The sequence below is a fragment of the Heterocephalus glaber genome, unplaced genomic scaffold (genome assembly GCF_053883595.1).
Source record: "Heterocephalus glaber isolate CG9 unplaced genomic scaffold, H.glaber_assembly_v1.0 deba00001737, whole genome shotgun sequence".
NCBI lineage: Eukaryota > Metazoa > Chordata > Mammalia > Rodentia > Bathyergidae > Heterocephalus > Heterocephalus glaber.
This window is the reverse complement of record NW_028258445.1, coordinates 3,501,561-3,528,776: the sequence shown is the minus strand read 5'-3', so window position 1 is coordinate 3,528,776 and position 27,216 is coordinate 3,501,561. Positions and strand designations below refer to the sequence as shown.

The window sequence follows — 27,216 nt, the reverse complement described above, 5'->3', positions numbered from 1 at the left end:
ATATTTCTGTTAGGAAGGTAAATCATGCCCATATATGAACTGGCAGTTGTTACTTAATGTTAAAACCTGACATGTGCCCCCAACCCTAAGATAAAGGAAAAACTTCCAATTACTCTTAGACTTAAGGCACTTCAGATAGTAGGCTTACAGTGTGCTTATTATGAGCAGTGTGTAAGTACACAAAGCGGTAGATGGTAGCTACAGACAGCAGAGAAGCTGCTCAGTATAAGCGTATGACAAAACCAGTTCCCAATTTGTTGCTGTTACAATAACCTCAAATAGAATCCTACTGTATAATACTTTTTTACCCTTTATGGATCTTTATTGCTTAGTTCACATTAATATTTCAAGGAGTATTTATAACTGATTTTCTGAGAATCATTGTTCTCTTAATATTTTACAACTTTTTTCCCAGTTTGGTGTTTGGGAATGAGTTGACTACATGAACTCAAGTAGTAGGAGTTGAAAGAGTGTGAAGAGGTTAAATTGAGTACAAAATAATATCCTCATTTCTGGCACAAAAAATGGTTCTTAACTTTTAAGGGAAGGAGCAGTCTGGTTTATCTGTACCCAAAATGCTGGGCTCCCCACACATTTGTGTAGCAAGATACAAAGTCAACACTCCTCTCGCAAAGGAAGTGAAAGAGCTTACATTGAAAACTACAGCACTCTGAAAAAGGAATGAGTTGTGGAGTATTGCTTCCCTTTTGATTTCATTAAAGAGGTTGAGTAGTGACATTAAATCTTCTCTAAATTTCTTGAATTCAGCAGTGAATTGCACCAGGATCTGGGCTTTTCTTTGTTACTTATTTCCCCCAGAATTAAGTTAACATTTTTAATTCACACATATATATATACTCGTGCACACATCTGTCCATCCATAAACATATGTATTCAGATTCTTTTGTCACTTCTGTACAGTTATTCACTCTTGTCTTTCTTTAGTTGTTGCCATGGACATGATACAAAAACCCATGAGTGGACATAAACATACATGGAGACAGATAGTTCTGTATCTTGAATACGGTGGTTTCATGAATCTACAAGTGCTAAGATGGCATGGAACTATACACATGAACTCCAGTCAGTTTCCTCTTGTTTATATTACACCGTAGGTAATGAAACATTAAAATATTGGTGGAAACTGGGTAAAAGATCTTTATTAGTAGTTTTAATTCAATGTCATTGACTGAAAAGAGGTTATTTAGAAATTTTATATCTCGATTCAGCAATTCATATATATCTAGGAATCTGTCCATTTCTGTGTTTTCCATCTTACTAGAGTACAGGTTCTCGAAGTAGGTATTGATGATCTAGGTTTCTGCAGGATCTCTTGTGATTTAACCCTTTTCATTCCTAATTACATGGATTTGAGTCTTTTTTTGCTGTTGTTAAGGCTGTGTCTTGTTGCTGAGACAAAGTACCCGACACCCAAAGTTAAAGGAGGAAAGGCTTTTATGGCTCACAGTTTGTAGAAGTTTCAGTCCATAACCAGCTGGCTCCAAGTCAGGAATCTCAGAGGAGAAAGTCCATGGTGAGCAGAAGGGTAGCAAAAGCAACAAAGAAGTGACCTTAACAGCATCTTTCTTCCCTTTTACCTTATCCAGACTACTTAGGCCGGTTAGCACTCTCAACCTTGATCCTAGTTCCTTGAGCCTAGCACTGCACCATGAATCATTGTTCCTTTTCTCCACCTCATGTTTCACCACCGTAGACTGCCCCTTCCCATCAATTCCCAGGACTACATATCCTTTCAAATGCTCTCTGCTTCAGTTTCTCTTCTTGACAGTCGGCTACTGTCTGCAGCATAGAGCCTGAGCTCCCGCCTCTCCACCTGGCCCCACACGCTTTTCAGCCAGACCCGGCCTCTGCTCCTGGGGAAGAGTACACTCGTATTCCGGCTGGGCAGAGTATTCCAGCCTGTCTTTGTTCACACTGTCACCTTTGGTGACCTCTGGGCACTCACCACCACCTGTGTACCCAGCAAACTGTGCCTCCTCCTGGAACTGCCTGGCGTCTGCCCTTTCCTCACTTTCTGTGCCCCAGTGAGAATGAATTGCTCACCTCTAGTGTGTGCTACTTTTTCAGTTTATCACACTGAATTATGAAGCTTGTTCAGGGCTCTTCTGGTGACCAGGCTCTGTGTTCCATTAGGGATAGGGCTGCATTTCAGTCATTGCTGTATTTCTATGTGTTCATGCAGAACATCAATAAATGTTCAATAAATACTAGTTGAAGTGGATATTAGAATTCTCATTTATGAAATTTCTTACTGCCCTATGAGTCTTTGCCACCTTTTACAAATTTGCATGAAAGGGACAGTGATAGAAAATGCTAAATATTGTCTTGTTGACTCACTTTCAGCAGGATCCGAGGTCAGGATTTTTAGGCTCATTTCTGTCTCACAAATGAGGAAAAGGCCAATGAGGACGGGCTGAATGGCCTGAGGTTGCCCCCTCTCGAGGCCTGGAGCTGGGACCTGAACTCAGGTGCTGTGGCCTCAAGTGTGCATGCTTAGCTTTGTACCTTGGAGCGCCCTTAGAAATGCCAGCAGGAACCCTGGCTCTCCTGTGTGCTTGGCTCCTGGGCACTTGCATGTTTAGCAAGAATCAGGGCCTGTGGGCAAATAAGATGATTCCTGGAAGCCTGGGTTGGTGTCACCCTTCAAACTGGACATCTGCTGGCTTCAGGCTTCCTACACTAGGGTTAGTCCAGCACCTGCTCCAGATGCTTCCTTATTCCTCCTTCATCTGTTCAGGGTGCTGTCTTCTCTCCTGACCAGAAATGCCTGAGGAACTCATCATACTATGATAGGGATTTTCAGCTCCACTGGAGCCTGCCTCAGGCACCATGGTCCTGTGTGAGTGTGCGCCCAGCAGCCTGCAGGGAGCGCTGGGGCCTGCAGACAGACCACCGGGCAGATACCTCATTGGAGTTGATGTTAAATATTGAACTTGGGACTGGAGGGTCTAATGTCCTTCCCACTGCCCTGGGCCCCAGCTGAGCCACCAACTGGAGCTGGTGCAAGAGTCCGGTGAGGAATTGTGACGAAAGGAAGCGGGGTGACCTCGGGGTGGGAAGGAAGGCGCATCCCCGCCTCTCCACGTTGCCACTTTCTGGTCAGTCGGTGCCTCTGTTAACTGAGCTACGTCCCGGAACCTGACGCCCTTGCGGCAGTGCGCAGCTGGGGGAATCCAGCAACATTGTAGGAAGCCTTGCTCTGCCCAGACCGGATTCGCTTCCGCAGAGACCGTCGCTAGGCACAGGAGCCTCTTCTCTGCAAGAGTGGGGTGCTGATGACACCAAGCCCCCGCCGCACCCCAGTGGGCAGGAAGGACGGGGTCACCAGTTGCAGCCCCAGAGCACGCAGCCCCTCCCCGTCAGAGTCCAGCAGGCATTGCCACAGGAGCCCCGGCCCCACCAGCCTACGCCGCACCTGCCCAAGTCAGACTCCATCCTCCCGGCCGCCCTGCGGGAGAGCCGCAGAGTCTCGTCAGCCCTGCTCCCAGGAGGAAGAGGAAACTGCGTTGTCAGGCAGAACAGAGTAAAGCCAGAGTATTACGAGACGAGAGGAATGGAATGAGTCAGGGGGAGCCATATAAGGGTGGCCAATAGATCGTGCACACCGAGGTCCTCCCAAATAATGGAAACCTGGGAGAGAGGACAAGGGACTGACGGGGCTGTGTGTGGAAACCGTCAAAGTGTGAGGTGCACATTTATGAATCTGCCAAAGTGAATCCATCAACCCATCGATCGATATACCCAATAAACGAGGAAAAGGCATAAAAAGGTCTTGAACTGACAGCATTCTCAGTATCATCTGTCTGTCTGTCTATCTGTCTGTCGTGTACTAATAACGACATTTCCTTAGCACATTTCTGAGAACTTCCCAGTCAGTGCTTTCTGTTTTAATGGAACTGCTGCGTAAGGGCAGAACATGGGGCAGAACAGGATGGGCTCCAACTCATGTTCCTCCTGCATTAGCTTTCCAGAGTTCTGGGATTAAAGGTGTGCACCACCACACCTGGCTGCAGAGTATGGGCTTTCATACTTCACATGTCTAGAACCACTCCAAAATGATAGATGGGCATGGTGACATACGCCTGTAACCCCAGCACTTGGGAGGCTGAGGCAGGAGGATCCCTGTGAGTTTGAGGCCAGCCTGGGCTACATAGTGAGTTCAGTACCAGCCTGCACTACATAGTGAGACCCTGTCTCAAAATATATATATATATATATGGCTTTTCTAACCTCCTTGGATCTTGTAGTATCTGGGATCCCATACAAATGTCTAAGCTTAAACTTCTGCAATTTTCTATTCTTTTTTTTCTTTCCTGTGAGGTACTAAGGATCAAAGCTAGGAGCTTCACAATGAGTAACATACTCAGCCATTTTATAATTTTTTTTCTTAAATTTTGAGACAAGGTCTCACTAATTAACCAAATTGCCCAGGCTGGACTTGTACTTTTGTTCCTCCTGCCTCTGCCTCCCAGAGTCCTCAGATTACTGTACGTGCCAGCATGCCCAGCTGAACTTCTGCAGTTTTCCAGTTTGCCCCTACTATCAAGAGAAGTTTGTCAATCAGCTCTTCAAACATTAAGGTTGTTGACCCGCTTTCAGATACTCTGAGCCCCTCACCTGAGAGGGTCCACCAGGTATTTGCTGGATAAATTCGGGCAAGTTCCTCTCCGTGGCCAGGCCCCAGGCTTGCCAGCTGCAACTTGGGGAAATCAGCAATGCGCTCCAGGCTTTCTGCCCAGGTTGTCCGAGGTGCTGGATGAAAACCACCAGCCTCACTGCTGTCCAAGTGGGTATTTAATAAACAGCGATGTTCACAATTTCCATCATTACTAGTCTCCCTCCCTGCTCAGATTCATAAAATAACTGCTCAGGAATTAAAGTCTCTGAGGAGAAAATTCTAGTTTAACCCAATCTTAGGTAAAGGGATTTATACAGAGATCAGACACGTGGCAAAAGAAATTTAACGTAAAAACCCAGAGACGGGGAATTTCCATCAATCAGGCAAGTTTTGGATGCCGATGTTTGCTAAGCTTTGTGCAATCCAATTTTAATTGAATGGGCATTATCAGTAATTGAGGAGGGCACAGTATTTTCAGGGGGCAGAATAGGGTCCCCTTTTTTTGTGTCTTGAAAATTCCAAAGAATTGATGTGGAGTTGGGAATAGGACATGAGTCATTACTCAATATTTAAGATGCTAGGAAACAAAATGGAACATCAGCTGCATGCTTCCGGAAATTGATTATTCAACATTTGTGGAATGGGGTGAAATATCTGGTGCCTTCCTTTTATTTCAGATTCACTGTAGTATAGAGTCTATCATTTTACTCATTATTACTGTTTCCCTTCTTTTCTGTGAGTCATGGCATGTGCTTCTGAGAACAAGTGCAGTACTAGTTTCTGTCATTAATATTACAGGGCAATGCTTGAAGATAAAATTCATTGCTAAAACAAACAAAAAGACACCTAAATTCTCTAAACTTTATTTTTCCTTCTTGGTAAAATAGAGATAGCATTTTTTCACTAAATTGTACCAAGAGATAAATGGGAAAAGATAAAGTTCTGGCTGGTGCCTAAATAAAGTTAATGTTCAATAAATGTTAGCTATTATTTGTATTTTTTACTTATATTAAATGTTTCCATTTCCTTACGTGTTTCTGATTAGATGGAAGTTTATGAAATATAGTCATTTAAAACTATTCTTTTAAGACTTTAATAAATGGTAGAAACAGTACCACTTTTCTAAAATTTAGCCATTTTGGACTTCCTTTCTCAAATATCTTCAAAATTAGTAACAGAATGGCCAGGGATTTAGCTCAGTGGTTTCACTGCCTGCTGCGCAAGCCCAAGGACCCGAGTTAGATCCCTGGTACCAAATAAATAAATAAATAAATAACAGAATGATAACCTAATGTTGCTTACACGTGTTTTGTATGCATCCCGTCACTTTTCGGGGCCAGGGTTCCAAACCTGCCATCCTATGGACTCTACCATGCTTGCTGCCTGGTCTTCTAGGCCGCCCAAGTTAATGACCAGGACAAGAGAAATCAGAGAAAGAATAACAGAAGATGGTCACAGAAGCTGCAGTCCGTATATAGATAGACCATCTGCTTCGTCCTGAAGGGGATGGAGCCATGCAGAACGAAGGAAGTCTTAAGGTCTATCCCTCCTCCCTACCTTGTACCACTAATAACAAAAGACAAAATTAACTGACTTTGCATTAATTTGAGAGTGAGTCTTCACTTACATTGTGAAATCTGTTTACTTCTAAGTATCAAGAGTTCTTTTTCTGTTTGTTTAACGAGTGAGTTCAAGGCTTCTAGTTCCTCATAAGATGGTTACTTTGCATTTGCTGTAGGTAATTTCTCAGAACAAAAATCTGAAGATGTTACACTAGCAAAACAAGCATAAAAGGATCTAGAAAGATTTATCATTAAAAATTTGAAAAGCCCTAGAAAAACTGAGAAAAAGAAAAGGGAGAAAAAAACGCAGCAGCCTAGATATATCATCAAAGTGACGTCATCCTGGAAGAAGTTTCAGGAAAGACCTGAGATAATTCATTCCCTCAGATTCTCCTGGGGAGAATAGGACTTTGACACTGTGAGGCAGAAAAACAGCAGCAGCAGCCAGGGCATCTATGGGAGGGTCTGTTAGGGTCCTGATTGCTGTCATGAAGACCAGATAACAGCAGAGAGGCAGGGCCTGGAGCTCCCCCTCCTCCTTCCAGCTATATTCTCCAAGCACTGGGGCTGTGGAACTAAAACATAAGAGGATTCTTCTGGCCCACACCCAGCTGCTGACTCCTCATCTTCACTGGAAGGGTATTGTTATGACTTTTATCTAGATGTCTCCCCAAAGCCTCATGCACTCATAGGTGGGGCTTTTTGGAGGGTCCTAGATCTAGGGTGTGTGATGCTGGGATTAAAGGTGCCCCACCCTGGGTGTGGGTGGTACCAATCAATAGGTTACAGCCTGGATAGAATATAAATGCAGCTTCTGCTATTTCATTGCTGTGGCTGCTGCTTTGCTATTTTTCTGCTTTGCTGCCTTCTGCCTGCCCTGCTCTGCCATAAACTGTTTCTCCTCTGTGATCCCCCTCTGCCGTGCCACCCTGCTTTGGAGCCAGCCAACTATGAACTGAAACCTCTACAAACTGTGAGGTGAAATAAACCTTTCCTCCTTTAACTTCTGGGTGTCAGGTATTTTGTCTCAACAATGAAAAAGCAACTAAGACAGAATTCCATGTGCAGGGCTTCGGGAACTGTTCTGCACATGTGTTCTGGGATCTTGTAATTGACAGCATGTCTATTTCCCCAGCCAGCTTTGCCACACCCTAATCTCCTATCTCATTTCCCCCTGAGAGACAAATCCCTGTAATTTTATATGGGGTGCTGAGGGAGTTGAGGTCTCTGTCTTCTATAGCTTCTTTAAACTGGAAGGGGCTGTAGACCCTACCTACTGGGGATTATGTGCTCTCCAACTACATTTGGAGTGCTGTGACTTACTGGCTGTGTTGAAGAAGAAAAACCTGTCAGAAAACAATAAGAAAAGAGTTAATGACCATGGTCCTTTGCTGTTAGCCCAAATATAAGGAGCAGGTCAGATTTCCACACTTCCTGTAGTAGCACTGGAGCCCTGCTTTTTGAAGAGAAATCTCAAGTCTTCTAGATGCTCAGAAGTAGCTTTCTCCTTTTGGGTGATCTTGTTCTTCAGACAGTTCAGATGGGACTGGCTTTATTATAGAAAGATGAATCCAATTACCTATCCCTGCCACCTTTACTGCAGTGGGTATGGCAAGGATTACTGAGAAGGGGTCTTTCCATTTTGGCTTTAATTCTTAAGCAAGTGTCCCTTATATCCAAGTTTTATAAGGACTTGGTCTCCAGGAAGGACAATAGGGGTCCTCCTGGGCCAGGAGCTGGCAGGTCTCTTTTCCCATACATTTGGATAGCCTCAGGGTTGTCTAAGAGCATGGCCTGATACTTGGTAAGCCATTCCCCTGTTAACCACAAGTAAACTTTTGATTCCAGAATAGTTCTGACCTGATAGGGAGTCAGAACTTCTAGTCTCTGTCCTAAAGTTAACTTTGCAGCTTCCTCTGTATGTACAGCTGTAGCTGCTACTGCTTTCAGGCAGGGTGGCCATCCAGAAGCCACTCCATCTAACTTTTTTGAAAAGTATGCCACTGGACAGGGTTGTTCTAGCATTTGGGTCAAGACCCCCAAGGCGATTCCTTACTTTTCTGATGCATAGAGAAAAAGAAGGTTCTCTTAGGTCAGGTATTCCCAGTACTGGAGCCTGGGTAAGGGCATGCTTAATTTCCCTAAAGGCATTGCCAGTAACTTTTGTCCATTCCAGGGGCACAGACTCAAGGCCTTTGAAAGCCTAATATAAAGGCTTTGCCATTAGTCCAAAATTAGGTAGGCAGATGCTACAAAAGGTTGCCATCCCCAGGAAGGAATGAAGCTGTTGTTTGGTGGTAGGAAGCCCAAGATCACAGAAGCCTAGATTTAGTCCCTAGATAGCTGTCATTCTCCAGATATTGAACTGTTTGGAAGGATATCTGAGCCCTTTCTTTGGAAACTTTATATCCCTTCTTAGCTAGAAAGCTGAGAGTCTGTACAGTGTTAGATAATTTCCAAGTTGGGCTACAAACTAGAATGTCATCTACATATTGTAGGATGGCTCCCTGTTTAAACTTTTAAGTTCCTCAAGTCTTTCTCTCATGCCTGAGCAAAACAGTGAGGATTGTCTCCAAACCCTTGTGGGAGAACTAAGTATATTACTGCTTTTCTCTTGAAATGGGATTTTCTCATTCAAAGGCAAACAGAAGATGGGAGTTTAGATGCAGGAGGATGGAGAAAAATGAATCTTTTTTTTTGTTTTTGGTACTGGGGATCGAACTCAGGTCCTTGCACTTGCGCAGCAGGCGGTGAAACCACTGAGCTAAATCACCAGCCCAAAAATGAATCTTTTAAATCTAAGACTGAGAATCAATTAATATCCCCTGAAATTTGGGAGATAATTTTATATGGATCTGCCACAAGAGGCTGGATTGGAATGACGGTTCAGTTAATGAGGCAGAGGTCTTGTGTCATCTGATATTCTGAGGGCTTTACGACAGGCAAAATGAGAGCATTGTAAGGGGACTGACAAGGCTTCAGAAGGCCATATTTGAGAAAATTGTCTATGAGAGGCATATGTGCCTCTTCCTTGATTGGACACTGGTTTCAGTTAGGAATTCTGCTGAGGTCTTTTAGTCATATAACCAGCAGAGTTTGTTCTACCAGGTATTCCATTATATCATACAACACAATCCACTTGTTGGCTAATTTGGTTAGGGAGACTTGGTATAATCCTAGCAAGTAAAACCCATTTTGGCCTTAGCTGGAACTTGACAATTGCCACCAATTTTGCTAGTAAATCATTTCCTAGCAAAGGAGTAGGTCACTGTGGGACAATTAGAAACTCATTTTTAAACATTTGGCCTTCACAGTGACATGTCAGAGGAAGAGTAAAGAATCTTTGACTAGGAGAGAGAAGGAAATTAAAACAGTATGAGCTGCCCTGTATCAATAAGCAGTTGAACTGGCTCCCCCATGATGTTCAAGATTACCCAAGGTTCCTTGGAGGAGATAGTGATGTCCATGGACAGGGGCATTGCAGGTTCTCCTGGGCCTGTTCAATCATGAGGGTTTTGTCTGTCTGGCCTAACCCCTCTCTAGGAGTGGGGACAGTCCAGCCTCTAATGGCACAAATCAGGTGCATTAGCTGTTTCACATACAGAGCAGAGCCCAGGCAGAGGCTTGGTGCAATCTCGTGCCCAGGGTCCAGTCCTCTTTCACTTGAAACAGAGCATTTCCCCTGGTTGTCCCTGGGTTTTTCCCTAGATGATCTTGGTGAATTCAAAGCATCACCAATTTCAACAGCTATAATCCTAGTCTTTCTCTTCTGTCTCTCTTCTGGGTCCTGATTGTTGAGATCAGAAATGGCTGTGTCCAGCAATTGGGCCATAGGTGTCTGTGGACCCATCTGAAGTTTTTGTAGTTTATGCTGAATATCTGGGGCTGACTGACAGGTGAAATCATATCCTATCAATGCTTCTCCCTCCCTGGAGGATGGATCTATATTAGCATATTTATGATTGTCTTAATATACCTCTTTATCTCCCTAGTAAGACCAGCTAGCATATCAGACATCATTCTTGGGCCCCCACTAGTATTACAGCTCCAGTTTGGCTCTGTTGGAGGAGGAATAACCTTTCCAGGGTAGTTTATTTCTCTTTAAAAATATATTGTTATTTGCATACTCCCTAGCCTTTTGTACATCGCAACTGACAAAAGGGTTTGATTTATTGGCCTGGGGACTATAAGAAGGCAGAAGAGACCTCCCAGTGTCATCAAACAAATCAGAGAGACCCACATCCCCCTGAGAGTCAAGTGAGTGCTCCAGGACAGGACTGTCCTCTTAGTTTTTAAACTTTTCCCATGATAAAGAGTCATAAAAGCCTATAGATAAGGCATTTAATTCCCCTTGTATGTTTTAAGCAGAAATGCCATAACTAGAGAATAGTCTCATAAGTTAAAGTACCATCCTGTACCCATCTTTAGCCACCAACCACTTTGTACTGAACCCAAACCATATTGCAACTGTAGATAAGCTGTTCCTGTTTTAGGTTGTCAGGGTCAAACCTTTCCCGTTCATCAGTAACATAGCCCAGTGGTGTAGTCAGTGAACCCACATGGTGGCAAGGTCCAAGAGGTTTCCCATTTGCTTGGCTTGGGGCCTATAGAGAGAAGAGACAACGGGGTCTGGACTCCTTCAGATTGTGTCCCATGCAGAAAAAGGAGACCCAAGGGGTCCATGAAGTGTCCCCTGTGAGACCCTAACACAGACTAGACAGACATCTCTGTCTGAGTGATGCCAGCACCCTTAAGTGCAGAAGAACCCCCTGGAAGGTTTTGTCTCCATGTTTGGACCCATTAACTCATTAGGGAGAAGAGGGCAAAGCCACTTGTTGGCCTTTACCTAGTCCTTTAACTCTCATGAAGGGCAGAATGTCCCCAAGAAAAATTCCTGTAGCCCTTGAAGGATTCCCTTGCTGACTCTACTTGCATTGTGAACCCCTTGATTGCTCAGCTGGTATTTTGAGTCCCTTGATGATGGTATTTAACCAGAATGGAGCCAATTAGGAAAACTGTCTTTTGCATTTACTCCAATAGAAAAAAAAAACCAAATAACTAAGAATGGGACTAGTGCTGCTTTTGTATACTTACCGTTTCCTTAATTAAATTTAAAATTTTAATATAATACAAGTAGATATTGATAAAGAAAATATAAAAGCTGTTCTATGAAAAGATAATTCTTCATAACAAAAATGATTAGAGAATAACAATTGAAAATATACTGTGTATCATGATCTAAAAAGAATATATTTTCATTTGCTAATCCCTCAGCTCATTTCCTATTAATACTATACCTTTTTTTTGCTTAAAGTATTTTAAGTGTTTGCAAAGTATCTCACATTCTGTATAATTTTGAACAATTTCTTCCTATTTCACAATATTTTTTATTCTTTTTGGTCTTTATTTTCACTTTCAGTTTCTCACGCCAGGGAGACAATGTGATATTTACTCATGTGTGTTCGGTTTATTTCACTTAAGAATATGCTCCTGCTCAGTGGTTCTGCCACCTGGCTTGCAAGTGCAAAGTCCCAAGTTCAATCCCTGGTACAAAAAAATAGTATGTTCTCAAGGTGCACCCATTTACCTAGAAATGTCTCAAGTTTATCCTTCTTTATGGCAGAATAGTACTCCATTATATAAAAAAACCCCACATCTTTTTTATCCATTCAGCAGTTGATGGATATTTGGGTTGTTTTCAAGATTTAGCTATTACAAGCTATGCCACTATAAACATGGGTGTGCATATATTGCTGTGGTATGATGCTTTTAATTCATTTGGGAAGATACCCAGAAGGCAGATAGCTGGGTCAAAAAACTAATCCTAGCTTTTTGAGAAATCTCCACACTGATTTCCACAGTGGTTACACCAGTCTACATGCCCACCAACAGTGGAGAAGGGTTCCTTTCTCCCCAAAGCCATTTGTTGTTGGTCGATTTCTTGACAAGAGCCATTCTTTCTGGAGTGAGATGGAATTTCAGCACTGTTTTCATTTGCATTTCTTTAATGACCAGTGATGTTGAACTTTTTAAATGTATTTATTTGCTGTTTCCACTTCTGCATCTAAGAAGTGTGTATTCATCTCAGATGCCCATTTTTGAACTGGGTCTTTAAATTGGGTAGACTGATTTTTTTCCCATTCTTTATATGTTCTAGATATTAGTCCTTTGTCTGAGAAACCACTGGCTAAAATTGTTTTCCACTTTGCAGTACCAGGGATCGAACTCAGGACCTTGCACTTGTGAGGCAGGTGCAGTGCCACTGAGCTAAATCCCTAGCCCATTTTTTTCAACTTTGTGGGTTGTCTTTTCACTCTGTTGGTGATGTCTTTTGTTGTGTAAAAGCTTTTCAATAAGATGAGGTCCTAGTTCTTGATTCTTTGTAGTACTTCCTATGTAATCTGGGTTTTGTTCATGAAGTCTTTGCCTACTCCTATGTCCTCAAGGGTTCTCCCTATTCTCTCTTCCAGCAGATTTAATGTTTTAATATTTAGATCTTTGATCCACTTTAATTTTAGTTTTGTGTGTGGAGAGAGACATGGGTCTAGTTTTGGTCTTTGGCATGTAGAAAGCCAGTTTTTCCAGTACCATTTATTAAAGAAGCTACCATTTTCATAGAGGCAACATATTTGGCCCCTTTTTTAAAGGTAGCTGAGTGTGTTTAAGGTTGTTTCTGCATCTTCTAGTCTATTCCATTGATCTTCAGCCTGTTTTTGTGGTTGTTGTTGTTTGTTTTTGCCAGTACCATGCTGTTTTCATCATAGAAGCTCTGTAGTATAGTTTCAAGTCAAGGATTATGATGTCCCCTGCTTCGCCTTTGTTGTCCAGAATTGTTTTTGCCATTTTAGGTCTCTCTCTCTCTCTTTTTTTTTTTTGGTACCGGGATCGAACTTGGGTCCTTGCGCTTGAGCAGCAGGTGGCAAAACCACTGAGCTAAATCCCCGGCCAGGTCTCTTTTGATTTCAAATGAATTCTAGGAATGATTTCTCTGGTTCTGAGAGGTATACTAATGGTATTTTGATTGGGATTGCATTACATCTGTATAACAATTTTGGGAGTATGGCCATCTTCACTATGTTGGTTCTTCTTACCCACAAGCAGGGGATATCTTTCCATTTTCTATATCCTCTTTGATCTCCTTTTTCAGTGTACTGTAATTTTCAATGTAAGGATCTTTTACTTCCTTTGTGAGATTGATTCCTACGTATTTAATTTTTTGATGCTATTGTGAGAGGTAGTTTCACTTATTTCTCTCTCTGTGAGTTTGTTACTTGTGTAAAAGATGCTTTTGATTTTCAAGTGTTGACTTTGTATCCAGCTACGCTACTGAATTGGGGATATTAAATCTAGAAATCTTTTGGTGGGAATTTTTGGGCCTTGAATGTAAAGTATCATGTCATTCATGAATAATGACAGTTTAACTTCTTCCTCTCCTGTCTTTATTCCTTTTCTTTCTTTCTCTCATCTGATTGCTCTGGGTAGTGTTTCCAGAAGTATATTGAATAAAAGTGGTGATAGTGGACATCTTTGTCTGGTTTCTGATTTTAGGGGGAAAGCTTTCAGCTTTTGACCATTTAGTATGATGTTGGCTCTTGGTTTGTTATAAACGGCTTTTATCAGATTGAGATAAAGTTCATTGAAACCAATTTTCTGTAGGATTTTTTTTTTAAGAGTAGGAACAATGGAGATTAAGAGTAGGAAAAATTTATTGAAAGATAACTTCTGTCTAAGAGGGAGAGAAAGGGGACTGGAAAGTGGGTTGCCCCTTCTGTAGGGTTTTTATCATGAATGGGTGTTGGACTTTGTCAAATGCTTTTTTTGTGTCTATTGAGACGATCAGATGATCTTTGTCTTTGGCTCTGTTGATATGGTTTATTACATTTATTGACTTGTGTATGTTGAACCATCCCTGCATCCCTGGGATGAATCCTACTTGGTCATGGTGTATAATCTTCTCTATGATTTACTTCATTCTGTTTGCTGATACCTTGTTGAGGATTTTTACATCTATATTCATTAGGGAGATTGGTCTGTAGTTCTCTTTTTAGATTGGATCTTTCTCTGGTTTTGGTATTAGGGTAATACTTGCTTCCAGGAATGATTTTGGGAGTATTGGTTCCCTTTCAATTTCACTGAAGAGCTTGAAGAGTAGTAGCAATAGTTCTTCTCTAAAATTCTTGTAGAATTCAGCAGTGAAACCATCAAGGCCTGTGCTTTTCTTTGTTGGCTGGTTTTTAATTACATTTTCAATTTCATTGACGGATATTGGGTTATTTAGAGTTTTTATATCTTCATGATTCAGCTTTGGTAATCCATATGTACCTAAGAATCTATACATTTCTTCTGTGTTTTCCATCTTATTAGAATACAGGTTCTCAAAGTAGATATTGATAATCTTTTGGATTTCTACAGGATCTGTTGTGATTTTACCCTTTTCATTCTTGAATTTTTTCTTTTTTCTTTTCTTTTTTTTCAGTACTGGAGATCAAACTCAGGACCTTGCGCTTGCAAGGCAGGTGAGGTGCAGCTGAGCTAAATCCCTGGCCCTACCCTTTTTGTTCTTAATTGCATGAATTTGAGTCTTTTCTTTCCTTTTTTGGATAAGGTTGGCTAAGGGTTTATCAATTTTGTTTAATTTTCAAAGAACCAACTCTTCAATTCATTCATTCTTTGTATTGTTTTCTTGGACTCAATTGCTTTAATTTCTGCTCTGATCTTAATAATTTCTTCCCTTGCATGAGCTTTCAGCTTGACTTGTTCTTCTTTTTCTAGACATTTGATGTTCAACATTAGGTTGTTGATTTGAGTTCTTTCTGTTTTCCTGATATGAAAATTTTCTGCTATGAATTTTCCTCTTAGGACTGCCTTCATTGTGCCCCATTGGTTCTGATTTGTTGTGTCAGCATTATCATTTAATTATATATATTGTTCAATTTCTTCTTTAATTTCATCTGTGACCCATTGGTTGTTCAGGAGAGTGTTATTTAATTTTCATGTGTTTATGCAGTGTTTGTGGTTTCTTTTGCTGTTAATTTCCAATTTCACTGCACTGTGGTCAGAGAATATGCAAGGGATGATTTCAATTCCTTTCATTTACTTAAGCATGTTTTATGGGTTAATATGTGGTATATTTTGGAGAACATCCCATGATGCTGTGGAGTGGAACACTTTGTAGATATGTACTAAGTCCATTTGTTCACAGGTTTAGTTCAGTCCTAATATTTTGTTGTTGTTGTGTGTCTAGTTGATCTATTTGTGACAGTGGGGCATTGAGGTCCCCATTACAATTGTATTAGTGCTTATTTGATTTTTCATGTACACTGATATTTGTTTTACATAGTCAGAGGGCTGGAGATGTAGCTCAGTGGTGCTGCACTTGGCTGGCAAGCACAAGGTCCTGAGTTTGATTTCTGGTACTGGAAAAAAGTTATCGCATAGTTTGGTGCATTGATATTTGATGCATATATATTTATAATTGTTATCTCTTCTTCTGAGATTGTTCTCCTTACAAGGATATAGTGACCTTTTTTGTCTCTCTTAATTAGTCTTGGCTTGAAATCCAATTTGTCTGCAAATAGTATAGCTACCCTTGCTTTTTTCTGGCTTCCTGTCACATGGAGTTATATTTTCCATCCTTTAACTTTTAAACTATATATTTCTTTTTGGGTTAAATGTGTTTCCTATATGCAGCACATTTTTGGATCTTGTTTCTTGACCCATTCTGCCAGTCTGTTTCTTTTGATTGGTGAGTTGGATACTTTTGCATTGGTTATAACTGAAATATATTGGGTTATCCTTGTCATGTTACTATCCTGCTGTTGGTTCCCTGTCTTTCCCCACTGTTTAATTGCTTGCTCTGCCTGGTGGCTTCTTTCTATTGATGTTCTTAGAATTGGAGACTTCATTATCTCTTTCTAAAATATCCTTCAGGGCATTTTGTAAAGCTGGTTTAGTGGTCATGAATTTCTTTAGGTGTTCTTTGTCATGGAGTATCTTATTTCTCCATTGAATTTGAAAGATAGTTTTGCAGGGTACATCAATCTGGGTTGGAAGTTGTTTTTTTTTTTTTGTACCAGGGATTGAACTTGGGACCTTGTGCTTGCAAGGCAGGCGGTGGCACCACTGAGCTAAATCCCCAGCTAGGAAGTTGTTTTCTTTTAGAACCTGGATTACTTCACAAGCTCTCTTTGACTAAAGGTTTTGTGTTAAGTTATCTTCTGTGATTCTGATGGCCTTCCTTTGTAGGTGATTTGTCTCTTTTTCTCTAATAGCTTTTAGTATTCTGTTCTTGTGCTGAATTTCTGGGATCTTGATAATTATATACCTTGGTGTAGATTTATTTTAGTCATGGCTCACTGGAATTCTATATGCCTCATTATTTGCATATTGAATTCTTTTTCCATGTTTGGGAAGTTTTCTACCAATACTTCTTTGAACAGGCTTTGTATGGCCTTTGCACTATCTCCAACTCTCTCACTGAGCCCAATCAATCTAATATTGTTTTTTGCATCATCTTGCAATTGTTGGATTGATTTTTCATGGTCCCTTGCCATTTTTAAGATATCTTTCTTTTCATGGTCTTTAACTGCATTCTTGTCTTCTAGTTCAGAAATTCTGTCCTAACTTTCATTTAATCTATTGCAGATAATTTCAATGGAATTTTAAATCTCAATATCTCTTTGAATGTGTTTCATGAATTCCATTTCTTTCCTATGTTGAGCACTTATGTTTTCCATCATTTTCTTAATCTCCTCTATTTTTTTTTTTTCTTACTGGGGATCGAACTCGGGACCTTCTGCTTGCGAGCCAGGTGCTGGAACCACTGAGCTAAATCTCCGGCCCTTCTCTATTTTTTTAATCTGTACCTACTCTAGATTCATTGAGCATGTCTTTCATTTTGATTATTGTTTCTTTTTCTACATGAGAGATTATTTTCTCTATAACCTCCTGTATTTATTTTCTGACTTTGGTTTCTATCATCTCAGGAAAATCAGGTGAGTGACTGCTTTTTTTTTTTCCATTAAGCTTATTGGTACATTTTAGGTATACAATACAGTTACATTCATCATTGGGATCTTGTACTTTTACATGACGCATCTTGGTTCTTATTTTTTCCCCATTCCCTTGCCCTCCCTTCACCCCCTCCACCCTTCCCTATTTACAAAGACTTTGTTTCCATTTTTTTCCTTTTCTCATATTTTTTCTTTTCCTTTCTTTCCTTTCCCTTGCCCCTCCCACTTCCCCTACTCCTTTAGACATTTTCTTTCTATTTTACAATATCAATTATACATTTTTAAAAAATTACAATATCAAGATTTTGAGGACATTAGCACAGATTTTACAGAATTTAAAAGGATATAGAAAGAATATTACAAAAATCTTTTTTATCAAATTATTCAATACGATGTAGCTTTCCCCACCCTCTGTCATACACACTTGCAAACAAGTATATTAAATTAAGGCCAAATTTAACCTGAATGTACTTCTACCTGGTAAGATCTGAGATAGGAATGGTCATACTTAGTACTAAAGGCCAGAAAATAAAATAGACTCTGAAAAGGTGGGGAGTGGGGGGTGGGTGTTATCTATTTTTCAAGGGATTCAACCAGAGATAAAACCTATATACAAGCATGTGTGTAGCTCAAATAAAATAAAAATAAAAGGACTATTTCATGTCATGACTGCTTGTTGGCTTCCTCTTCATACACATTCCCTGTGCCATTCTGTACGTAGGATGAACCAGAACCAAGGCCATACAAATGGCCACAATATTTGGCATCATCAATATGATCTTCAAAGAACATTTCTCTCTTTTTGAAAAAAGGCCATTCCTGTAAGCAATGAATCAGATCCTGCTTGATGTTGTGGTCCTATCCATTCCAGCTCTAACTGTTCAGCAACTTCTTGTAGTCCACCTTTGAGAGTTTTGCAGCTCTTCATGAGGTACTTCACATCATAAATTACAGGAAAAAACAATCAAAAGATCTCAAAGAAGTCAAGTTCTTCTTCAGGCAAGTTAGAGTTGGTCAGGATTTTGATTAAATAGCCAAAGTCATAACCACTATGAAATGATAACCATTTGACTCCTTCACAGAGGACCACTCCTGAAGTCATAAGAAGTTCTGCAAAGTACTGGGTTTCAATGCCCTCTTCCTCATGTTTTTTAAACTGGATACCAGATGTTGTTAGTAGCTCTATAGAGTCCTGGGCATACATGTCCTCCGTCAAATTAAATTTAAAATTAAACTGCCAAGTTGAAGTTCCTGGAGGGTATTCTCCTTGCTCATTCATAAATGTCAGTCCTAGCTGAATTATCTTTAATAAGTCTACATTACACCGAAATAGTTGGTACTGATAGTCAGCATCGCTCCTGAATTCTCCAATTGGTCTTGCAACCACACCTGGAAATTCGGTGTCCATAGCAACATAATTGTATTTTCGGATAACTTGACGAATTTTCTTCATCTCTTCATCCAGGTTACAAGCCCAAACTTCACATATTCTTTGGCTATGATTTACAGTTCCTGCTGGCATAGTGAGAGCACAAAGAAGTCTAGACACCAAGCATCAAAATGTTATACTTGATTGAAGACTTGTTTCATAAAATACTTTATCCTTTATTTATGTACTTGTGTCTCTGAGCTCGCGATCCTCCTCCTCCTCCTCGCCATAGAGATAGCACATGGCGGCGGCAGCGGGTACCACTCAGACACCTCTCGCCCAGTAAGGGGAAAAGGGGAGCTGGAGCTGTGCTGCACCGTGCTGTGTCGTCACTTCTCGCACCTACAAAAATCTTTTTAGAAATAAAATTGACAACTTCTAAGAAGTACCTTGGAAGACAATGAAACTGACTCTGGAAGAAATATAAAACTTGAATAGCACCTATTAAAGAAAGTATATTCCTAGCTTGAAAACCTACCTATGTGACAACAGCAGGCTCATATACATTTTAACTGATAAATTATATCAAACATCTAAAGCAGAAAAAAGAAGGAACACTTCTCCCCTCATTTTAGGAAATCAACATTGTGCTAATCCTAAAACTGGATAAAGATAATAGAAGAAAAAAGTATGAACATAGAAATTTCTTTAACAAAACAAACTATTAGAAGTCAGGTCTGGCAGTACGTAGAAAGTGGTTTTGTTATAGGGATGGCAGTGTTGGTTCAGCATTGGAAGATCCACCCCCAAAAGTCATCATTTTAACAGAGGAAAGGAGAAAGCCATATGATCCTGTCAGTAGTTGGAGAAAACGTATTGGACTAAATTCTACAGCTGTTCATGGTAAAAGCTAGCAAAGAGACTAGAAGTAGAACAGAACCTTCTCAACAGATTAAAGACATGCACTCCATACTTCCAGCGAGAATGCCTTATATGAATGGAGAAGATACAATGCTTTCTCCCTAAGGTGGGGAACAAGGGCAGATATGCTTACTCTTCATCTGTCCATTAAACTTTGAAGCATAGGCCTAAACCAAAATAGTCTGGCAATAAAAATAAACAAATAGCACAGGATTGGCAAAGTAGAAGCAAAATCTTTATATGTAGATGAAATGATCATCTACAGAGAAAATACTAAGAAATCTCTAGAAGCCCCTAGAACTTGTACTTGAATTTAGCAGGATTAGAAAACACAAGGTATATATAAAAATTCAGGTCTATGTATAGTTGTTATAAATGAAGAATTGGATATTGAATTTAAAAGTTATGTAGGAGTACAAAGGACCTGGAAAAGTAAAAAGAAAAAAATTAGCAGTGTTGGAAGACATCTATTACCTAATTTGAAAACTTCTTCTAAAGCAACAGTAATCAAGGCAATGTTGGTATAAGGAAAGACATATAGATCAAAGGAATAAAACAGAGAATCTAGAAATAGAACCACACATATATGGCCCGCTGATTTTTGAAATATTTAACATTAACACTTTATAAAATATAAACTCAACTCAAGAGCAGAGGAAAAGATAATGTTTTCAACAAATGGTACTAGAACACCTGGTATCCATATGTAAAAGATTAACCCCAACCCTTTGTTTCCATACATAAAAATAACTTGAAAGGATCTATGAACCTAAATATGGAAGACTAAAACTATAAAATTTTAAGAAGAAATTGTAAGGGAAAATGTTCATGAATTTAGGGTAGGCAAGAACTTCCTAGGATACAAAAAACATGATGTATAAAAGAAAAAATTGAGGGCTGGGGATTTAGCTCAGTGGTTCCACTGCCTTCTGTGCAAGTGCAAAGACCCAAGTTCAATCCACAGTACCAAAAAAAAAAAAAAAAAAAAAGAAAGAAAGAAAAAAAAGGAAAAGAAAAAATTGATAAATGAGATTCCATCAAAATTTAGAACTTTAAAAGACATCGTTAAGAAAATGAAAAGTAGTCCTTAAACAGACCATATTTATAATGCATATACCCTATGACCAGAATATATAAAGAACTCTTATAGCTCATTAATAGACAACTCAATGAAAAAGTAGACACAAGATGATAAATAGCCAGTACAGCACAAGGAAAGGTGGGCAACACTAGAATCAGAAAAGTACTAATCAGTACAATAAGAAGATCAGATTATACACTCAGTAGGGAGATGAAGTTAAAAGTTTTAAAAGAACAAATGTCAACTTAGGTGTGAACCAGTTAGAACTATCTAATACTGCTAATGTGAATGTAAAATGATAAGCCCATTTTGGAAAAAAATACAGAAATTTCTTGTATTACTGTTAACAACCAACAGTTCTGTTCTTAAGTTTTTACTTAAGAGAAATGAAAACATATGTTCACAATAGATTTGTACATACAGGTTGACTGTCTCTTATCTGAAATTCTTGGGACCAGAAGTGTTTCAGATTTTGGTTTCAAATCCACTTGATCTGCAAAGAGGATAGCTACTCCTGGTTTTTTTGTGTTCCTGTCGCATGGAGTATTGTTTTCCACCCTTCAACTTTCAGTCTATGAGTTTCTTTTTTAATTGTGTTTCTTGTATGCAGCATATTGTTGGATCTTGCTTCTTGACCCATTCTGCCGGTCTATTTCTTTTGATTGGTGAATTGAGACCATTAACATTGATGGTTATAACTCATACATATTGACTTATCATTGCCATGACTTTTTCTGTTTGTTGGATTCTTCCCTTTTGGGTTTAATTTCTTGTCGCACCCGACGGATTCACTCTGCTGGCCTTCCTGGGGTTGTGATTCTCGTTGTCTTTTCCTAGGATATTGTCTAAAATGTTTTGGAGCGCGGGCTTAGTATTCAAGAAGTTCTAAGGTGCTCTTTGTCATGAAATTATCTTATTTCACCATCAATTTTGAAAGATAATTTTGCAGGGTACATCAGTCTGGGTTGGAGGCTGTTTTCCTTTAGGGCTTGCAATACGTCACTCCAAGATCTTCTTGCCTTGAGGGTTTGCACTGAGAAGTCTGCTGTGATTCTGATGGGCTTTCTTTTGCATGTGATTTGTTTCTTTTCTCTCACTGCTTGTAGAATTTTGTTCTTCTGTTTGGTTTCTGGAATCTTAACTATTATATGTCTATGTGTAGATTTTTTTTTGATCAAGGCTAGTTGAAGTCCTTTATGCCTCCCTTATCTTTATATCAAGTTCTTTCCCCCTGCTTGGGAAGTTTTCTGCCATCACTTCTGTGAACAGTTTTTTATGTCATCTGCACTCTCTCCTGTTTCTTCATTGATTCCAATCAGTCTTGTTATTCTTCTTTGCATTTTCTAGCAGCTGCTGGATTGATTTCTCATGGTCCCTTACTATTTTAAAGAAATTTTTTTTCCTGGTCACTGATTGTAATCTTGTCTTCTATATCTGAAATTCTGTCCTTACATTGGTTCATTCTGCTGTGTAAACTTTCAATGGAGTTTTTAATCTCCTGGAAATCTGTTTGCATCTGTTTTACAGATTCCATTTGTTTTCTATGTTGGGATTCCATCATGTTCCTCAGATCCTCTATTTTTTTATCTATGTCCTCTCTAGATTTATTAATCATGTCTTGCACTATGGGGATAATCTCTGCTGTTATCTGACAAATTATCTTTTATTTCATTTTTTCGAGATTCTCTTTTGTTGCCAGTTCAGGGAGTTCAGGTGGTTGAGTATCAGATTGTTCCATTTTGTTTCCCTTTGGGGTTGCTTTAGGTGATCTGGAAGTCTGGTTTTGAGGCTTGTTTACGTGTCTTCTCATTTCAACAGATGCAGCCTGCTGTGCCTTTGTTGAGGCAACTTTTTGCTCATCCAGTGGTCTTTAATTCTCAGCAAGCCACTGAGCTGCCTTTTCTCTGCTGCTCATTAGTACACTAATTTCTGGGTTCAGAAAGGTGGGCTTCTAGATCCCTGAACTGACCTGTTGTCTGGGTGGGCTTCTGGCTGGGGCCTGTGCACACTTGTGATGGTATCTAGATGAGCCACTGGCTAGAGCCCCTATGTAGCTGTTGTCTAGGAGGATTTTGGCTGGGGACTGTGCACCCCAGTTCCTGTTGTGTGAGGAAGCTTCTGGCTAGGGTCTTTCCCACTTACTGATGGTATTGGGGTGAACCTTTGGCTGTTGCTTGTGTGCCTGTGCAGCTCTTTGCCAGGTGGGCCCTTGGTTTGGGCTGGTGTGCCCCAGCCTCTGAGGTTAGGGCAGAGCCCTGGCTGGGATCTGCCTGCAGCTGCACTGCTCTGGTCCACACTGCTGCTCCCCCAACTAAGGTGGTCTAGTTTGCCTTTATTGGAGAGATTTTCTTCACTTTTCAGGTGGGCTTTAATTTTCATCAATGGGCCTCAGGGAATATCCTCTTTCTGTTGTTCACTTCTACTCTATCTTCTCAAGCTCAGAACAATGTCCTTTATGACCCCTGCAACTCTGTGGTGTGGATCCAGGTAATGTGTCGGCACAGCTGGGGTGGGTGTGGGTTGGGGGATATGGTGGCAGCACCTGCATGTCTCACCTCCTCAGTGGTCTGGGGTGGTGGTACGGTGGCCTGAGAGACTCACCTCTTTGGCCCTCTGGGGGCAGTGTTACGGCAGCCCGAAAGGCTCACCTCCTCGGTGCTTTCCAGTGACTTTTGATTTCCCCTATTTCATTGTCTCCTGGACTTGTTCTAGGTGGGCTGGAGGTCTGGGATTGCATTTTGCTTCTGCATCTTGTCATTTTCTATTTTTAAAAATTTTACTTTGGGTTGGTGCTTATAAATTTCTTATGGCAGACAGCTTTATCACTAGTATCAATAAGACATTTCTCTTGCGAATGTCTATTTTTGAGATGTCTTCTGGGTGTAGGTGATTTTTGGTCTTTGTGTCTGTCCCAAGATTCTACCTTCCCAATATATTAAGGATCAGAAGTTGCTACTTATTTGGGTCAACACGCAGTCCTTTGATACTGGGCTATGTTGGTGGTCATAGCCCCAGACAATCTCAGTGTTATCATACAGGGGAGAACAACTAATTCCAACAGGTAGGACATCCTGGCTAAAGTACTACAATTAGCGATATCAGTACCCTCAAGGACAGCCTAGAAAGTGATAAATTATAACTATTAATTTGGTACCCTTAACCATAGGAGCATGATCTATAGTTATATAACACAATCCAATTAAACCAGGATCTTGTATGCAATGAGTTTCCTTTTAGTGAGGTGCTTTTACCTTGAGGGGGACTTAAGAGAGCTAAGGGGCAAGACAGAGAGATAAATGAAGGGAAATGTAGTAGAGGCAAGACCGGAGGACAAGAGGTGATGATCACCCAAGGTTTGGGTAACTGAAGAACAGGCCAGGAGAGAAAGCATGAAGGATAAAGAATAAGAATATCAAAGTGAATCAGAAAGATGAGGTGATTTTCACTCACATGAAAGTATCATAACCTCAAGAGAGATAATTGAGGAAAGAAAGGAGGATAAGTAGAACAAGATACATAAAGGTAAAACCTTAAAAAAAAAGACAGAAAGAGGAAACAAAACCAACAAAGAAAGAAATGGAAAATGAAAAATAAAAAATAAAAGCTAAAATTCTTCCAGAGTCCACAGTTCTATGGCAGTGTCCAAGGTAGTTAATGCTCCAGGACTGTGTCGTGTATCCCTACCAAGTATGGGTAGAGTTTGATCTTGTGGGAGGTGGGGCAAATTTTCAGCCAGCAGCTTTTTGGATGTCTCTCTGGCCTACCCAAGCGTCTTCCTTACCATTTCTGTTGTGCCCTCACTCACGGGCAGCCCAGGGCTGTTCTCAGTCCCGTGTACAGTTGGCTCCACTCAGTCACTCAGTCTTTGCAACACCTCCTCTGTTTCACCCCCCCCCCCACTGGCACTTCTCTATCCTGTCCTGATGCCCTTGGGGGGGCTGTGCTGCTCAGTTCTGCTTGATCTTTGATCTTGTCTCCAGAAGGTTAATTACTGTTGCTAAAATCCCAAACACATTTGCATCTTCCTCTCAAGCCACTGGTCACAACTCATTTTTTCAGCTGCACTGCGGTCCCAACTTTGGAGCACATCACAGAGAAAGAGAAGAAACAGAAATAAAAAGGGGGGGTTTGGGGTGGGAGGTCTGGAGGCCCTTGGGGGATGGAGCAGAGTTCTGTTCAGCTCTGTTTGCCAGTGACAGAGAAATCTGCTGCCAAGCTGTAGTGTCCTTTGTGCAGAGGAGGGCTAAAGAGACAAGACGCCTTCTTTGCCAAATCTATCTTGTGTGGCTTGAGTTAGGTGCACTCTTTTAGTCCATCAGTTTCTGGGGGACTTCCCAGTATGGCACTTCTTGCTTGGCCACTGCCTTGCCACTGGTAGCCCTGTGGGATGATGTGCCGTTTTATAAAGTCCCGTGCCTATGTTTGTTTTTCCATACTGGGGATCGAACTCAGGACCTTGTGCTTGCCAGGCAGGTGGTGTGCCTATGTTTTGTCTGATCTACTAGTCTCTTATTTCATATTGGTTTTGGCATCAGAATGTATGTCTCTCCCTTTCTTCCACTTACCTGTGTTTTTAGTTGATTTTTCTCTGAGTAGGTCCAACGTGACCCCTCCCCCTTTCAACCATGTTAAATCTCTAATTAAATTTTAAACACTATCTATTTGTTCTGTTCAGGTCGTCAGGCTTAGGTTTTAAATTATCTGGATTTAAACAAGGAAGAAATCCAGCCAGGCTCCATAGCCTCAGGTGGCATTTAAGTCAGGGAGGAAGCAGTCGGCTAAAGAGAGCTTGAATGGGTCCTGTTGGCCTTGCCTTGCCTTGGCAAAAGCCTGAAGCAGTTTCTCTTCCAAGTAGGAAAGAGCCAGTGTGCTGCTTAAAATGATTCAAAAAAGAGTTTCCTTTCTCTTGTTCTCCAAAATCAGAGGCTTAGCTCATAAGACAAGTTAGCAAAAATGAAATAAATGGTGGCAGTTGATGTATACCCACATCTAGCCACATGATTCCACGCAGACTCTAAGCGTATTTATTGGTGTTACCCACACACAGGGTGGTGAACTTCCCTTAATCCCAGCATCATATAAACTGAGAAAGCAACACCCAGGGTGGGGCACCCTTAATCCTAGCACAAGGATTATACTAAAACACAAACCAAGAAAAAAAAAGCCATTTCCAAAACTAGGGTAAGCAGAGACCAAGTTAATTTCTCCAAAAAAGGAGTAGCAAACAAACACAACCCAAACCAAGAAAGAAAAGCTAGGTCCAAAACTGGGTAAGTAGAGATCTGGTTAATTTCTAAAAAGAGTAGCAAAGTACAACAAACAAATGGGCAGACAGCAAGGACCCATGTAGTGAATGAGAGCAGCTAGAAAGAAAAACAAAAGCCTATATTCCTTTCCTCTATCCCCACAGCCAGGTCAGGAAGTCCCTTCCTGGCGTGTTGAGAAGAGTTCTCTGACTTCTGGCTTAGGGGAGAGTGAAGAAAAGAAGAAAAAAAGCCTTGTGGAGAGAAACAGAAATGGTGCTCAACATGGGGCTTACCTTGGTCTCTGGTTCCTGAACTTTCCTGCTGGCTAGCTATACCAAAATCTTATCAGACTGTCTTGGCTTTTGATTCTCCTGGCTGGCTCCCCAAATAAATGTTACAAGGTTCTGGGTTGCTCACCTCTCTTTCTGGAATTAGATTCCAGGTTCTTCTTATCTTAAAAAAAAACCTGAACAAAATAAGCTGTGGCAGTTTATTTGAAAAAGTAAAAGTGAACAGTGAGGAAGAAACTGGCTCTGCAGAGTGAGCCTAGGCCAAGTAATAGAAGAAAAACCAAGATAAAAGTACACCCTGGAGAAAGCAGGGCAGGATATCATGAGGAAAGCTGTGGTAGTAAGCACTATGTCTGTATCCTTTATACTGTCCAAATCTCAGGGAAACCCATGAGAACATCTTCATATAGGTCTTAGGAGGCAGTGCTGGGATCCCACACCTCAGGCTGATATCGGGTCTAGGCCATCCTACTGAAAACCTTCTCAGGTTCTCCCGAGAAGTCCACATGCAGGGCTTTGGGAACTGTTCTGTACATGTGTTCCAGGATCTTGTAATTAACAGGTCATTCCTACATCCCCAGACAACTTTCCCATGCCCCAATCTCCTATGTCAGCAGGATATATACAAGCAATGAATTAACTAAGAGCTACAATAACAGAACAAAAACTTTCCCTGTAGCATTGTGCATGAATACAGAGAAGCTATAAGGCATAGTGAGTCTGCTTCCAGATGCTACTTGCTAGCTAGAAGCCAGGAACAAATCACTTAGCTCTCTATAGCCATTTCCTCACTTGTAAAATGGGTATAATAATGGTACCTAACGAATACGAATGTAACATCAACTACATGAACTAATAGATAATACATATCAGAGTCTTAGCAAATAGCCAATGTTGCAAAACTATATTTGGCAGACTTTTTTTGGGGGGGGGGGCTGCTGGGGAATGAACTCCAGGGCTCATGCATACTAAGCAAGTGCTCAACTACTGAGTTATTACCAGAGCCCAAACTATTATTATACAGAAACAGGAGTTACAAAATAATAATTCAAAGATGTAGGAGAAAATCGCACACCACTCAACTAGTAGGAGTCTT

General features: G+C 40.7%; 1 pseudogene; it reads right to left on the bottom strand.

Annotated features, from left to right (window-relative positions):
* Positions 1-17,704: 17,704 nt before the first annotated feature.
* LOC147821429 (CCR4-NOT transcription complex subunit 7 pseudogene) lies at positions 17,705-18,863 on the bottom strand (annotated as a pseudogene).
* Between the last annotated feature and the right edge of the window lie 8,353 nt (positions 18,864-27,216).